This window comes from Fistularia commersonii, chromosome 6 (genome assembly GCF_037954325.1).
Source record: "Fistularia commersonii isolate RoL2024-O1a breed Wild chromosome 6, RoL_Fcom_v1.0, whole genome shotgun sequence".
NCBI lineage: Eukaryota > Metazoa > Chordata > Actinopteri > Syngnathiformes > Fistulariidae > Fistularia > Fistularia commersonii.
The window spans coordinates 12,580,794-12,595,536 of NC_141289.1; the positions used below are offsets into that span (position 1 = coordinate 12,580,794).

General features: G+C 40.0%; 1 protein-coding gene across 3 annotated transcripts in view; it reads left to right on the forward strand.

Annotated features, from left to right (window-relative positions):
- The window catches only part of raph1b (Ras association (RalGDS/AF-6) and pleckstrin homology domains 1b), a 47,332-nt gene that overhangs the window by 6,344 nt on the left and 26,245 nt on the right, over positions 1 to 14,743 (forward strand). For all 3 annotated transcript variants that reach the window (XM_086148182.1, XM_086148181.1, XM_086148183.1), the window contains exon 2: positions 6,069 to 6,152. The gene's annotated coding sequence lies outside the window, so the exon portion shown is untranslated. The remainder of the gene's footprint in view (positions 1 to 6,068; positions 6,153 to 14,743) is intronic.

Below are 14,743 nucleotides of genomic sequence, written 5' to 3' on the forward strand. Positions count from 1 at the left end.
GATTAAAAGCTTGTTCATAGACAGTGATGTTCTCTGCACAGAGATAGCTTCCTCCACGCCGCCTTTTGTTTTCCAGTAACGGTGTCCACAGTGAGGGACATCACATATATTTTGCCCAGACTTTACCTCAGACATATCTGTCCAAGAACTGATAGTCCAGAGGGAAGATAGTCACCTATCTAATTCAGCCTCTGGCCCCATGGCCAGACAACCCTTTTCAGACCGTCACCGAACAAGCTCAATTAATGACTTTCGTTGTGGATGGTTTCACCACTAGCTCTGAAAGTCAAGCTCTACTGTTCTGGAGATTTTGGCTCAGAAAGCAGCTACCTCTTTATATTCCAGATGTTTAATATTATTATAGTTCTTTTGTAACTTTAATCATGAAATGAAATGTGAATTCATTTTCATTTAGCATGAATTCAGTTTAGGAGAAAACAGACTCACCCCTGCATTATTTAATGATCCAACTGTGTCTTTCCATGTTAAGTTTAAAGCTAGCCGTATTCCAAAAAACTGGGTCTAAACAAGCCTGTGAAGAAATTAAATATGTACTGTAGCCTACTTTTACCCTCTCATCTCTTACAGTCTTGCTTGTAATCATGAAATTTACCCCAGTTTGAAAGAAAGTACCAACACTCTGCTGGCTGTCCTAAAGTGTACTGTAAAACCTCGTAGAAGGAAAACCAGAGAGGCTGGAAAAAAGTGTGCACATGTCACTGTGCTGGTATCACGCCCCCTAAGCCTACTGCAGAATGGGGTTAAGAACATGTGTTAGTGAATGGAAAGGCCTTTCAGATGCTGGATGTAGAGAGACAGGGAGAGGATAGAGGAGAGAGCTTTTTTCGAAAACCATTAAAAAGCTCATCGGTGGAGCTGATGTCATATGAAATAAAGCTTGTATGGAAACACTGAGGTCAGTCTTGGTTTTCCTGGCGTCCTCTGCCAGTGTCTGGAAGTCACACCTTTTCACAACACTTGGCTTCCTGCTAAGATTCTGAAATCCTGCTTAGAGCTTTCTTTCTTGTTGCATCAGGGTTCATGTTGGTCACTGCAGGAATCTGTCCACAGCAGCGGTGACCTAAAACGCACAGAGAAACTAAGTGAAAACAGCCATGCTTGGCACAGTAATAGAATGACACAATTCTGTGCGAGAATCCCTTGACAGTCACTCAAACTTGCATGCTCAATCTCACAGAATATCCGAGTGGTTTCCTCTTGTTACGTCTCACCGACTAATACCCTGGCAGCTCCATGCGTGCGCCCAAGCCTCTAGTTACCGAGAGTCTTGGTTTAGTTTGGGTAATCTCTGTCTGCTCTGCTGATATTTGCTCTACTCTGTAATGATTCCTCGTTCACATGTGCGCTAAGGCCGACTGGGAGAGTGAATGGAAATCTCTCTTTTCAGCTATCGCCAACTTGACCCCTGTCACCCTCACTCCCAAGTGATCCCTATTGGGAGATTATTGGAACCAAACAGTGTGGATGAGAAGTGAGATTTGAGTCTCTGGGCTGTGAAGGAGCTGTGCTAATGATGGGGTTTATGAGTAAATTAAAGCAGTGCATATTTGTTCAAACACTTAAAGGACGCTTTTGATCCACCATGAGAAGAGCAGGTCCAAGTGTCGACTAACAGAAGAGGCATTTAATCATGTAACTCTGTATGTGTGTGTGTTACATTACCCATAAACCCTACCAGCAGCTTGTTAGCCAATGGAGACCTTCCATCAGATCCCACTGGCCATCGTGGGAACATTCCTGACACAGCATTATTCCATAATTCCCACCATGTGTGGTTTTTCCAAAGTGGAGAACTCGCTGCATGGACCGTGGAGAATCCAACTGAGGAGAGCAGATCAGCTCCTTGTAATCACAACCAGACTTCAATGTGTGTGAGAGGGAGCTACAAAATTTTGTGTAAATGATGTCAAAAGGTCACTCCAACAGTATCTTCCCCAGTTAAAGGTCAAAAAGAAGTTTGGGTTTGGTGAAACTGTTCTCTTGTTTTGCGCCAAGGCATCTTTTTTGCGAATTCAATTACACATCCTCTCAGTTATGAATATTTCACTTTACTATCACTTAATATTGATTCCACTTCTTTGATTAGTTATTTAACCACCCCCTCCCGTCAGAAATGTTTCTGTATTATGTAAGAACACCCTAAAATGTCTTGACTTGAACTCTACCCACTTGTATTTGTGCGTTGTTTTCCCCACAGGAAGGTTGTTGTCCTACATCCCTATTTAAGGGAGATGTCTTTTCATTGAAAATTGGGATTCAAATGTACCTGGGGCAAAATACATTCAGTGCAACACTAATCCAATAAACAGTTGCTGCCAACATCAGGTGCGCTCCCATGGTGTAATGCTATGTCTGGAGGTCTTATGTGGGATTGGTCTATTACTTGTAGAATACTTTGCTGACTACTAGATATGAAGAACATTGTGGTAGTCTTCTGCTGTTAATGGAAAGGAATATGTAATTTCCTTCCTGCAACAGGCTTAATTTGAATGGGCACTGATGATGTCCTAAAAATCAGAAACAAATAAAAACTTGGAAGTTGTTTGGTTTATACCCCCCGTCCACAACTCATGATCTTGCTTCAAATTTGTGTGGTGATATTGGCCTCTTGGAATTGCAACATAAGAGCAACAAATCAATGAAAATGCACCCTCCCAGTGAGGATCAGCTTTGTAGAAAACAATAAATCAACTGACTGAATATGTTCCTCAGTGCCCTTACAAGGATGCTTGTGCTCACTGTTAACACCTTATTTTGTTACAAGTCAGGTTTTTTATGAGTACTTTAAAGTACAAATAATTGTTAAATAATCTAATGATATTGATTTTTTTGTACCAAATATAAGTAGCATTATCATTTGGCCACCCCATATACTGTATTAAATATAAGCGTTCATTCTGTTACATTCTTGTTTGAACAGATACAAAGGGTAGGTTAAAGAGCTTAATGAACTTACTTGTGCCCATATAAAATCACATTACTGTATATTTGTGTAACCATCAGCGGAAATGAATCTTCCCATGTGAATGTTCAAAGAAGACAGAATTTAACTCTGTTCATCATCTGCTTATTCATGCTCTGCTTCCTCGGCAACAATCCCGTCTTTTTTTCCTGTGACATCATCGGCGTTACTGCATGCTCAATGGCCTGCCCTCCTTCCCACTTCCTGCCCCGACAGGAAATGAGCTGTCTCTGAGGAGAGCAGCAAGTAGGGAAGTGTGGGTGGACAAGGACACACCTGTGTCCACAACATAGTGTTTCCCCTTGTTCTGTTGTTTAGGTGGAGTACTAATCCATGACCCATAAACCCAAGCGCTTTTTGGGCTGTTGTTTTACCAGTGCCCAAAGAGTCATAGTCACAAGGCCAGATCATGTTTCTTGGGCATTTGCTTGTAAGCCTTATTTGTGCAGTCTGTGAAAAGTACATTCTGTAGACACACATAATTAAGGTTATAATGGAAGAAATGATTTTCACCATAGCCAAATCGCACCTTTTCTTCGCACCTTGACGAAAGTATATTAATCTAGAGTTTCACATAAATAAGAAAAAAGAACATTTCCCCAAACTATGGCTCAACTGACTGCTCTGAATTCCATTCAAAAGTTGAGGTGAAACTCTCAAGGGTAATCAGTGTCTTCTTCCGGTGCGCCGCTTTTAAAAAATGTTCTGAATTGTGTTTTATCTTCTGAGTTTGGTAATGCTTCCTGCGCATGTGCAAGTAGGTCTGCCTTTGTTGTCGACGTTGGAGCAGCTGCTTGCCAGCATGTGTGCTGTTGTGACTAGTGCAACTGTGTTTCCTTGCAGCTGCAGAGGTCCATTTGTCATTGCCACACTTGCTAAGTGGCCTTGCATTAACTGGGTGACATTACATATTAAGTATGTGTAGATCCCGCCATGGAATTTAGGATTTACATCTTGTCTCAGTGGCGTCTTGTGTGTTTTCATATATATATATATATTTTTTTTTTTAATAAAGGTCTAACTTGTCCTGTCGTGCTCTGTCATGCACATTGCTTGTTTGCTGTGAAAACATGAACTCACACGCACCCATGTGAAGGGTCACATGCTGTGGGCAAACAACAGTTGCTGCACCGAGTAACAGCTGACGCACTTATAGGAATAACTTCGTAGGAGCTAGCCACAACATCAGCTGCCAACCTCTCACATTCAAAGTAAACAGCAGATACTATGACCAAATCATAGCATAGATTTCTCTCGCCCCTTTCAGCTTGTTATCATCGGCCCAGTCGGCCGTGGGACAAGTTTGAATTATATATATATATATATATATATCTCCAGACAATGATTCAGTATCTACTTTTAGATCATACAAACAGCTGTGAGTCAGCAATTGGGTGGGCAAGTTGATGAGTGGCTAAAATATTTTATACCAGTCATTCGTGCTGACGCCTTAGTCTGGTGAGTCACAGATAATTCACAACCATTTTGGCAAGGTATTGGTGTCTAGTGTGACTCATTTAGTTAAATGATTAGCCCATGTTGGCTTGGTCAACAAAAAAAATAAACAATAATTATTGACGTTTCTTACAGTAAACAGACAAGACCTCAATCATTTTTGGACAACCTCAATAAATCCAGTGTTAATTTACTCCAGTGAACCACAGCATAGATGGCACCTAAGGCTACGTGATGCAGGGGATTTATTGTTGTTTTTCTTAAGATCATTTATCTTCCTGTGACAATAAAATTGTTTCATCATGCATGCCAAGACAGATGAAAGTGGCTCCTGATAAATTTTTAGAAAGTAAAAGTTTTATCAGAACTCCCCACTCAAACCTGTAAACATATTCTCCATATGAACCTATGTGAGTATGTATGTAGACTACAGGTATGGTCTGGGTGTAATTGAACTTTTTGATTATGATCATAACTGGAACTGTGGTAAATAGGAATGTTAGCATGTGTACCACAAATATTTCTGGGAAAATATATTGCCCAAGATAAGAGAGTTAAAACGGCCCTGTGGTGTTTGCCATTCTAATGGTGTGCGGTTGACGTTATTAGGATGCCTGATAGCTTGTTTGACGTTTCTTCTGCAATGTGAAACTTAGAGATTTTAGTTTAGTTAGTTCAGTGTTAGTGTATAAGTCAATATTTGCATAAATGGCTTTTAATTGTGATGAATTTCCAGGTCAGCTAATACTGCAATCATCTGTATTCATTTGCTCAAGCTGTACCTCATTTACAGAAATGAATTCATGCCAGCCATTTTGAGGGGATACTGTCCTGTTGCAGGGTCATTGCCTCCATTGGTACCTTCTGACTTTTCATTCCGCCCTTCATATATTCAATTAGTTTTTGTTCAAATGTTACTCGGGTGATTCAGTTGGCCTTGCTTTTGAAAACTGGAGCCGAAATAAGTAAACCTACTATATCCGCCAAAAAGCTTTCTATAGTGTACCAGCCCTTTCCTTTACAGGTATCTAGTCTTCTTTAAGTGCTGCAAATATAAAATATGACAACTGAAACCTGTTAAATAATAGTCAGCTTGTGCATGCACACTTATTTATCCACTCTTGTGGTGTAGAAGCCTGTGTATTGGATAAGTTACAAATTTCAAGTAATGTAATAACAAAACAGTCTTAGGACTCCAATGCAAATGTAAAAGGTGAGAATGAAACAACAGCTATAGATGTCCCAATTTTAAGCGTGAATCTGAAGAGCTTGTTATCAAATGAGGAAGTCCGGCTCAAATGTCCTACTCTTAATATCCTTGTAATTATGACGAGAGTGCGTAACGATGGGAGAGCTTGTGCTTGATTGCTTTCAGAACTTTGTGATAAGTGTCTTTCTGGCTTTGCATTTCATTTTTTTTCTTCTCCTCTTTCGAGTTAAGTCTCTGGCTCAAGCACCCTCCACAGTTAATCTGTCTGCTCTCCTCCAGCTGCCAGGCTTTAGAATTCTCCTGCACGACAGAAGAGAATAAAACAGTCGATTCCCTCAGTTTGGGATTTCACCTAATGGCATTGGTAATTTCTTGTTGTCATTGCTCTTTTATTTATTTTTTTTATTGTTTTCTCTCCAGGGGATAAAAGCTCATTCACATAGTGGAGTGGTGGTTTCATCTAACCTATAACCTCAATCGGAAGAAAAGAAAGCCACTTCAGAGGTAAGAGTTTCCATAAAGCGATGTGACTAATGTTTTTTTCTTCCGCCTATAAAATTGCAGACAAAAAAAAGCAGAAAAATGTGCCCTGTGGAGTTTCCAAACTTATGCCCCTTGAACAAATAAGACTTGACAAAGTTGCTGTTTTCATGCTGCTGCCATGTAAGTTTAGCTGAAGGTGGCCTCACATGCTTCTGATAGACATGTCTGGAGCTTCATGTGCTCATTGTTTGTCAGTTCAACGCCATTGTATTCGGTAGATCTCCATTTCTCCACAGGAATCTGTGTCATTGTTATTTGTTTTCAAGGTGAAGTAAAGCCAGAACTAGTGGAGAAAGGGGGAGCGCCCCCACACCCAAACACACTAATACACAACCAAAGCCACAGTGAGGAGGCCTTGTAAATCAAGCCTAAATGAAAGGGTAGTGAAGGTTCTAAGGATCTCATTGGGGGAGTCTTCCTTGCTGAAAGAGATAATTCCTGACTAAAGTGAAACCATGTGAGTGTAAATCATGTCTGGTATATCACAAGGAGAGGCCCCATCATTGTGCCGTGATTTTCCGATGGTTATTGATTTCTGTTAAATTGAAAGTTTTTGAGATTTTGTGTTTTTTTTTTTGAGTCACCACTGTTTCTGCGCATGGGCCTATTATCTACTGACACGAATACATTTACTGTGAATTAACAGACAATTAGGAATCATATCCATATGGAACCAAAAAATACTACCCCAGAGCCTGAATGCCACAGCTTCATAAACTGTCTGCAAAGTATCTGGCCTTCAACTGGTTGATATCAGACATAGTATCTAGCCTGTTACTGTTAAGGAAAATTAGCTCATCAGCTGGTTTGGAGACAGACATCTGGAGAGGGATTGTATCTTGTGATTCCAAAGGATGTCTGTGGCCCAAATGCGTACTGTTTGAATGATAGCCTGTTTGAAACATTGTGTAATATGTAAGTGGCAGCAATTTCACTAATATTGACATCTTAACAGTAGGTCTGGACAGTTTGTAGAAAGGAATAGCAAGATTCTGAGAACTTCTTTTTGATATCTACATACAGTATGTGTCACCCCACCAAGATCTACATTATCACCTTTCACATACTAAATTCTCAGATTTTTTTCTTCGCTTGCTGAAAATAATTTTGTGAAGGTATCTTTAGCTTTTTTATTTCTCAGTTGTAGATAATCTTCTGCCAATTTGAAGTTAATTATCTGTTTATTTTTAAAAACTCAGTGATTTAAAAGGATTATTATTACTGTTACCACTTGACTTTGAAGAAGATGATTAAGTCGAATTGTGAGGCAAATGGGCAAAATATTGGTTTATTTGATAATTGCAGAGACTTATCAAACATAATTTTATTTTAATCTTGGGACTAAGCATATAATATCAAATGTTTTTGGAGGAATTTCAAAAGTTATGTGATTTATTCAATCTGCATAGGCTATCATATAGTAAGTTATGAATCTAAAACTAGAATACTATATAATGTATAACCTATTGAACTTTTGATGGGATAGCTTGCGGACTGTGCTGGATTTTTTTTTTTTTTCATATTTGATAACAAATCCATGATGAGATGAGTAGAAAGACTCGGATGTAAAGAGACCCCAGCTGTGCTGCTGGGGGCTGAGAGAAGGAAGCCTTGGGCTTCAACTGTTCCGAGATAAAGTGTTACGTGCGTGCATGCGTGCGTGCGTGCGTGCGTTTGCGTGAGACATCGTTGCTTGTCGTCTGTGGATCCTCACTAAGGTAGACACCAGCTGTCTGTATTGGTTATCATAAAATTCACACATTGTCATTGTTTGGTGATGTGGTTGTCATAACTACAATTTCACTGAAACGATGCAGCAATTTTAAAATAGGCCATTCTCGATACCGCGTCCCCTACAGACCAGGATAGTGGCATCGCAATGGGAAAAGTGCTTATGTTTGGGAGTACGTGGCACGACAGGAAACAGACAAGCACATTTTTTTGGCCTCTTCAATGAAACACACAAACACACACTGAGTCAGTTGTTTTGAATTAATATAACAAGAATGTTTTCAGCACCAGCCAATCAGAGGCCAGCTGCAGGGGTTTATTGGGTAAGTTAAGGGAAGATGGGAAATGTAGCGAGCTGACAGTGGAAGACGTTCTCAGCTGCTAGCGGCATGTGTGAATGCTTCTGTGTATGTCTCCCTGCCTTTCGGTGCAGCCCATTGCACATGGCTGGTTGGTTCCAGAATGAATGTGTTGTTTATGCACAAGTTACCCATCTGTTTGCGTGTTTTATTGAGCATGTGTTAGTGGTGCAGTGTGCTACACCTACTGTGCTTGTGTTATTTAACAGGTGATAGAAGTAAACCTCCTATTACTTTCAACTCAGCAGTAAATGCATAATGAACCATTGTATGTGCTATTGCTGTAACCAATAAATACCGCATTTCAAATGAAATGCCAAAATGATTTGCTCAGAAAGCTAAATTCCATAAAGATAAACAGAACATTATTTTTAGGACTAAATTTTTACCTAAGTAATGCTTGTTTTGACGATATACAGTTTGGTAAACAAGTACTTGATTCACTGCTGATTTTGCAGCTTTTCCCACTTACGAAGCATGTAGAGGTCTGTAATTTTTATCATAGGTACTCTTCAACTGTAAGTGACGGAATCTAAAACAAAAAGCCAGAAAATTAGATTGCATGATTTTTAAGTAATTGTATTTTATTGCATGACATAAGTATTTGACACAACAGAAAAACAGAAGTTAATATTTAGTACAGAAACCTTTTGTTGGCAATTACAGAGATCAGATGTTTCCTGTAGTTCTTGATCAGGTTTGCACACAATGCAGCAGGGATTTTGGCCCACTCCTCCATACAGATCTTCTCAAGATCCTTCAAGTTTCAGGGTAGTCTCTGGGCAATATGGACTTTCAGCTCCTTTTAAAGATTTTCTATTGGGTTCAGGTCTGGAGACTGGGTAGGCCACTCCAGGTCCTTGAGATGCTTCTTAGAGAGTCACTCCTTAGTTGCCCTGGCTGTGTGTTTCAGGTGGTTGTCATGCCGGAAGACCCTGCCATGACCAATCTTCAAGGCTCTTACTGAGGGAAGGAGGTTGGTGGGCAAGATCTTGTGATGCGTGGCCCCATCCATCCTTCCCTTAATATGATGCAGTTGTCCTGTCTCCTTTGCTGAAAAGCACCTTCAAAGAATGATGTTTCCATGTTCGTTATGTTTCCATGTTTCATGGTTGAGGTTGTGTTCATGGGTTTGTACTCCTCCTTCTTCTTTCAAACACGGTGTGTGGAGTTTAGACCAAAAAGCTTTATTTTTGTCTCATCAGATCACATGACTTTCCTCCATTCCTCCTCTGGATAATCCAGATGGCCATTGGTAAACTTCAGACCGGCCTGGACATGTGCTGGCTTGAGCAGGGGGGACCTTACGTGTGCCACAAGATTTTAATCCATGATGGTGTAGTGTATTGCTAATGCTTTCTTTGAGACTGAAGTCCCAGCTCTCTTCATGTAATTGACCAGGTCCAGATGTGTAGTTCTGGGTTGATCCCTCACCTTCCTCACAGGTGTCTTTTATATTCAATTCTTACTGGTTGGAAGGGGATCAAATCTTATGTCATGCAATTAAAGCAAATTAATTACTTAAAATTTTCTGGATTTATTTTATTTTAGATTCTATCACTCACAGTTGAAGAGTACCTATAATAAAAATTACAAAAATTACAGACCTTTACATGCCTTGTAAGTGGGAAAAGCAGAAAAATCAGCAGTGTATCATATACTTTTTCTCCCCACTGTATATATGACGGTTCTGATGGAAATTCAAGAGAAATTAAAGTTAAACAGAAGCAAACATTTTATCGGCCATGGTAACTAAATTATTAATGGTCGACAGAATAACTTTCCTGGTCATTTGTGATCATTTAAGAAACAAACATGTTGTTTTCAAAGCCTTCAAGTGCTTTTCAGGTTAAAATCCATTAGTGCTTGAAACCTCAGATTCTATTAGCTGACCAGAAAAAAAGAGGACAAGTACAATTCCAGGCAGCACGGTGGTGCAGAGATTAGCAGTGGTACTTCACAGCACCTCCCTGGTTAGATTCCAGATTCTTTGTGGAGCATTCATGCTCTTCCTGTGCCTGCTTGAGTTTTCTCCGAGGTCTATGGCTTCCCCCCACGATCCAAAACAGTGCCGTGGGTCAACAGAAGACCAAAGTGGCCAGACGTGTGAATGATGGTGAAGGATTGCATGTCTCTGTATGTGGCTCTGTGATCAACTGGTCACAAGTCCAGGGTGAACTTCGCCCCAGTGACTGCTTGGTTTGCCTTCAGCTCTGCCTCGACCCCACACAATCAGAATCACAAATACAATTTGTAAATATCTAGGTCCTATTGTTCTATTTTCTGGTACAATGGAAACCCAGTTATGTACGTGATTTTGGAAGAATACACATTTATATCTTCCTTGTCCTGCATGAAGTAGGATTTGCTTTGCAGGGACACAGCTCATTCTATTTCTACCAGAATTGTAAGCCTGTCATTGTCAGCCTGCACTTTAATGACTGGTTCTTTTGAGCGCCCAGCATCCATCAGCTGCTGCAACAGCACTGCATCATGCTTTAAAGTTCGTGTGTTTGTCTGTGTGCGTGTGTGTGTGTGCGCGCACGCACTTGTGTGTGTGTGTGAGAGCTCACTGCTGCAGACCGCCTGAGCCGTGTGTGCGTGTCTGTAACCCTATCTCTTGAGGGCAGGGACAAGACTATTGATTTCACATTTGGACAGCTGCCCGGCAGAGATGCAGCGGAGCTGACACATCCTCATTGTGTGAGTGGAAAAGAGAGGGCAGTTGTCAGAATAAGACAAGACACAAGCAGACTTAACCCACTTCTGTGGCACTCGATTGTAGCCAGCATCTTTTTTGATGTCAGCCATTTACCCAACTCGGGCTTCCTGCCTGTTCCTCTATATAACCATTACATGATGTGTTATGAAATTCTAAAATCAGGAAGAATTATCACCTGAAAACCTGTTTGTGGCTTCTAGGACAAGGAGATTAGCACTGAACGGTTGAGGATATAAAAGTAAATCACATCTTCATCATCACTGGTGTTTGTGTCTGTTAGGTTGAAGTGATTCATTAAGTTTGGTGATTTAAAAAATCTGGGAACTTTAGTTTGACCGATGCGTTATTACTGCAATAGTGATGGCTGGTAAACAGCCCTGCATCAGTTCTGTCTACTACCCATTCCAAAAAATATATGTGTGTGTATATATATATACACATATACTTATATATATATATATATGTGTGTGTATGTGAATGTTACAATGTTTGCTTCCATTTTCAAAATAGTTGCTATTGGAATAGCCAGACATGACCTATTGCATTATTTTAAAGTTTTTAATTAATTGAATTTATTTTCTGGGTATTTGTTGTCCTGTCATCTAGTTCTATTCCACAGAAACTCATTGTGGGCAATTCTACCCACAACATCAAGTGTAGTTTACTTGATGAAGTTTTTGACAAAATAAAAATTCAAGCTTACATTTTTTTGACATCAGTTGACCTGCATGCACTGTGTGCATGTAGATTGCCATGCTTTTGCTGTCCATGGGTAGTAGATGCTCAGAGGGCTGTATTCTCACACCTCCCACCCACCAGTGTGACCATGTATCCTCGCTCTGCCTCTTTTCCCCTCACCTCAGCCCCCCCGGTTCTTAACTTTCTCTCCCCCAGCTTCCTTCCCATCTGTCTGTCTTTGATATCTGTCATCTTTCCCTTTGCTCTGCTCCACAGCTCATCCACAACCCCTCCTTTATAATTGGCTGTTTTAGCCAGTGTGACTCACTGTGTCACTGTGTGTGTGTGTGTGTATGTGTGTTTGTGTGCGTGCGTGCGTGCGTGCGTGCGTGCGTGCGTGCGCGTTAAAGGTCCTTATGCTTGCTTGCAGTTGTTGCCTAATGTCACCATAGATGTTGGTTTTGGCCATCAGTCCCTCCTCTTCTTTCAAACCCTGAAAGCTGGTCCCCCTCTTCATTATTGTACTTATCCATCATTACCTGTTTTTTTCTGCTGGCCTGTTTCCCATTTCATCCCTCTGCCTCCTCAGCAACCTCTTTCCTCTTCTGTGAAGGCTGTCTTGTTTGCACCATGCTTTATCTTGAGATTTAGTAGCTAGTACTTGCTCTATCTATGCTCCATGTAAAATCACATGTCATGGCAAAATAGATAGCAGTTGTGTTTTCTAATCTGGGGCTTCATAATTTAATCAAAACCTCTCTAGCCCAGTATTATAATGAAATCTGTGGAAGACACAATTTATTGGCAAGAGTTAAGGTATTTTGGTATGTAATATTTATCAATTGGCATGAAGACTTTGATGTTAAAATTATCACCCTACTGATATCACAAATACATTGCAATTCTTGGGAAAGTAAGGAAAATTAGATATATATGTATATCTCCTGTCCATGTTTTAGCAGGATGTGGATGCAATAGTTGTCGCAATAAAAGTGTCACAATTTGTCTAATATAAAGCAATGCTTTCTCTCAAATGTTTTTTAAATTAGGATTTAACATGTTTCTTTTTAATATTGCAGACTTTGCTTTTACTGTGAAGTAGACGAGAACTTTGCATTTCTCCTTAACTTACAGATGTAACATTCTCTGACATGTTGTAAACAGATAAAAGTATGTGTTTGTGGTTTTGAGAGAAATAGATTTTTCTAAGCATATCCTGCTTAAAAGCACAGTAAAGGGAGCTTAGTGTGACTGATTTATAGATTCCATGCCATTTGAATTACTGCATTTGTGGACCTGTTCTATTGTCTGCTTTAATCTGTTTTAATATTGGGATTAAAAGATAACTGGTTCATAGCAGCCACCCCAAAATTAAAGAGCAAGTCTGGTGATTTTGCCTGAGGTGAAAATACCACAGGAATAGTGGACAGTGACACCAGGTAAACTTTGCCTGATGAAGTTCCATGGACACGGTCACACTCCAGAAAGCGCTCACCGTTATTCATTGATTCTGTTTCCAGGTAGCTCTGCGGCTCCAGTGCTTTCCCATACACCACAAAAGAATTTCTTGTTGCCCGGAATGAGTTCCTCATCCCTAATGGAACCCACTGATCCTCTGGTCGCAATATGGAAAGGCAGTATCCACCCTATACTTCTCATACATAGTGGAGGCAGACAGAGTATTATTTCATTTTTAGATGCAGACGTCAGTGGCCCATACAGGTCCGCTGAGGTTGACAAGGCAACCACACCCCATTTGACTTTGGACATTTTCCCGACTACCCACTTTTTGTTCAAAGGCTGCTTTCACAAGCACTGCAACCATAGCTTCCTCTTTTAACTCGTCCCTGTCACTTTGACATTGGTTTCTGGTCTACTTTTGCTCCCATCTTGACGTAACAACAAGGTGTATTATGGACTGTGTGGCTTCACATGAAGGCAGTCTACTAGGAAAATGCCATGGCAGGGCAGAAAGGAGAAACAGCAGCATGGAAATAGTAATTATTTCATGCAGACGCACATTTAAAATGAGACATACCTGTATTTTACATCTAAAAAGGCAGTAAAACTCAATATTTGAGACCAGCATTAAAAGCTGTCATTCTTAACAGATGGCTGAGCCACAAGATATGATCCAAAGTGTGCAGAGGCTTTGGATGGTTTCAGTATGATATCAGATGTGATATCTTAGCACTTGGAATGTCATGTTTTGTGGTTTGAGTTTACAGGGCATACGGGATCTGATTTGTGTGCCTGCATGTGTGTAGCTATAGGGCCGATGATTGTGTTTGTTATATAATATATTTGGCCCTTTCAATGGGGCCCATGAGACCATAGAACAGCTTCAGAACCATTTTTTTCCCTCTGTACTTTGTGAATAGACATGTAAATGCAAACTTTTGACATTATTATTTACTCAATCTTATGCAGGCTTTGAGCCTTCAATGTTTTTGAATTTTAATCAATTTTTCATTATCATTTATTTTTCAAGGAATTTCCATTTCCTTTTAAGGCAGCGGTACCCCAACCTTTTTTGTACCAGGGACTAGTTTTATGCATGAAAATGTTGCCGCAGACCGGTTAGAGGTGTGGTGGTTCAAATAATAAAAACTTTTGTCAGTTCACAGTATTTAATACAACAATTTAACTTTATATTAGGCAATTACGATATAAAGTGCGTCAGTAAGGCGAAGGAGGAAACAGTCGTTTTCAAAATAAGATCTAATAAAAACTGTAAGTTGTGCCAAGACAGATTTTCTTTGCAGACCAGTACCAAATAATCCGGGGGCTGGCGACCACTGTTTTGGGGCAAATCATTGCTAGTTTTAAGATATACCTTTTTATGGTGCTGTAGAGAGAATTGGTTTGACATTTTTAGGTATTAATTTCTCAGTAATTTTATGTTTATTTTTTTAACTAAACTGTACAATAAAATAAGTTATAAATTATACAACACAATTTTCTGTTTTTACACAAATTGTTTGATGTATTTGATAGAAGTGTGTGTGTGTGTGTGTGTGTGTGTGTGTGTGTGTGTGTGTGTGTGTGTGTGTGTGTGTGTG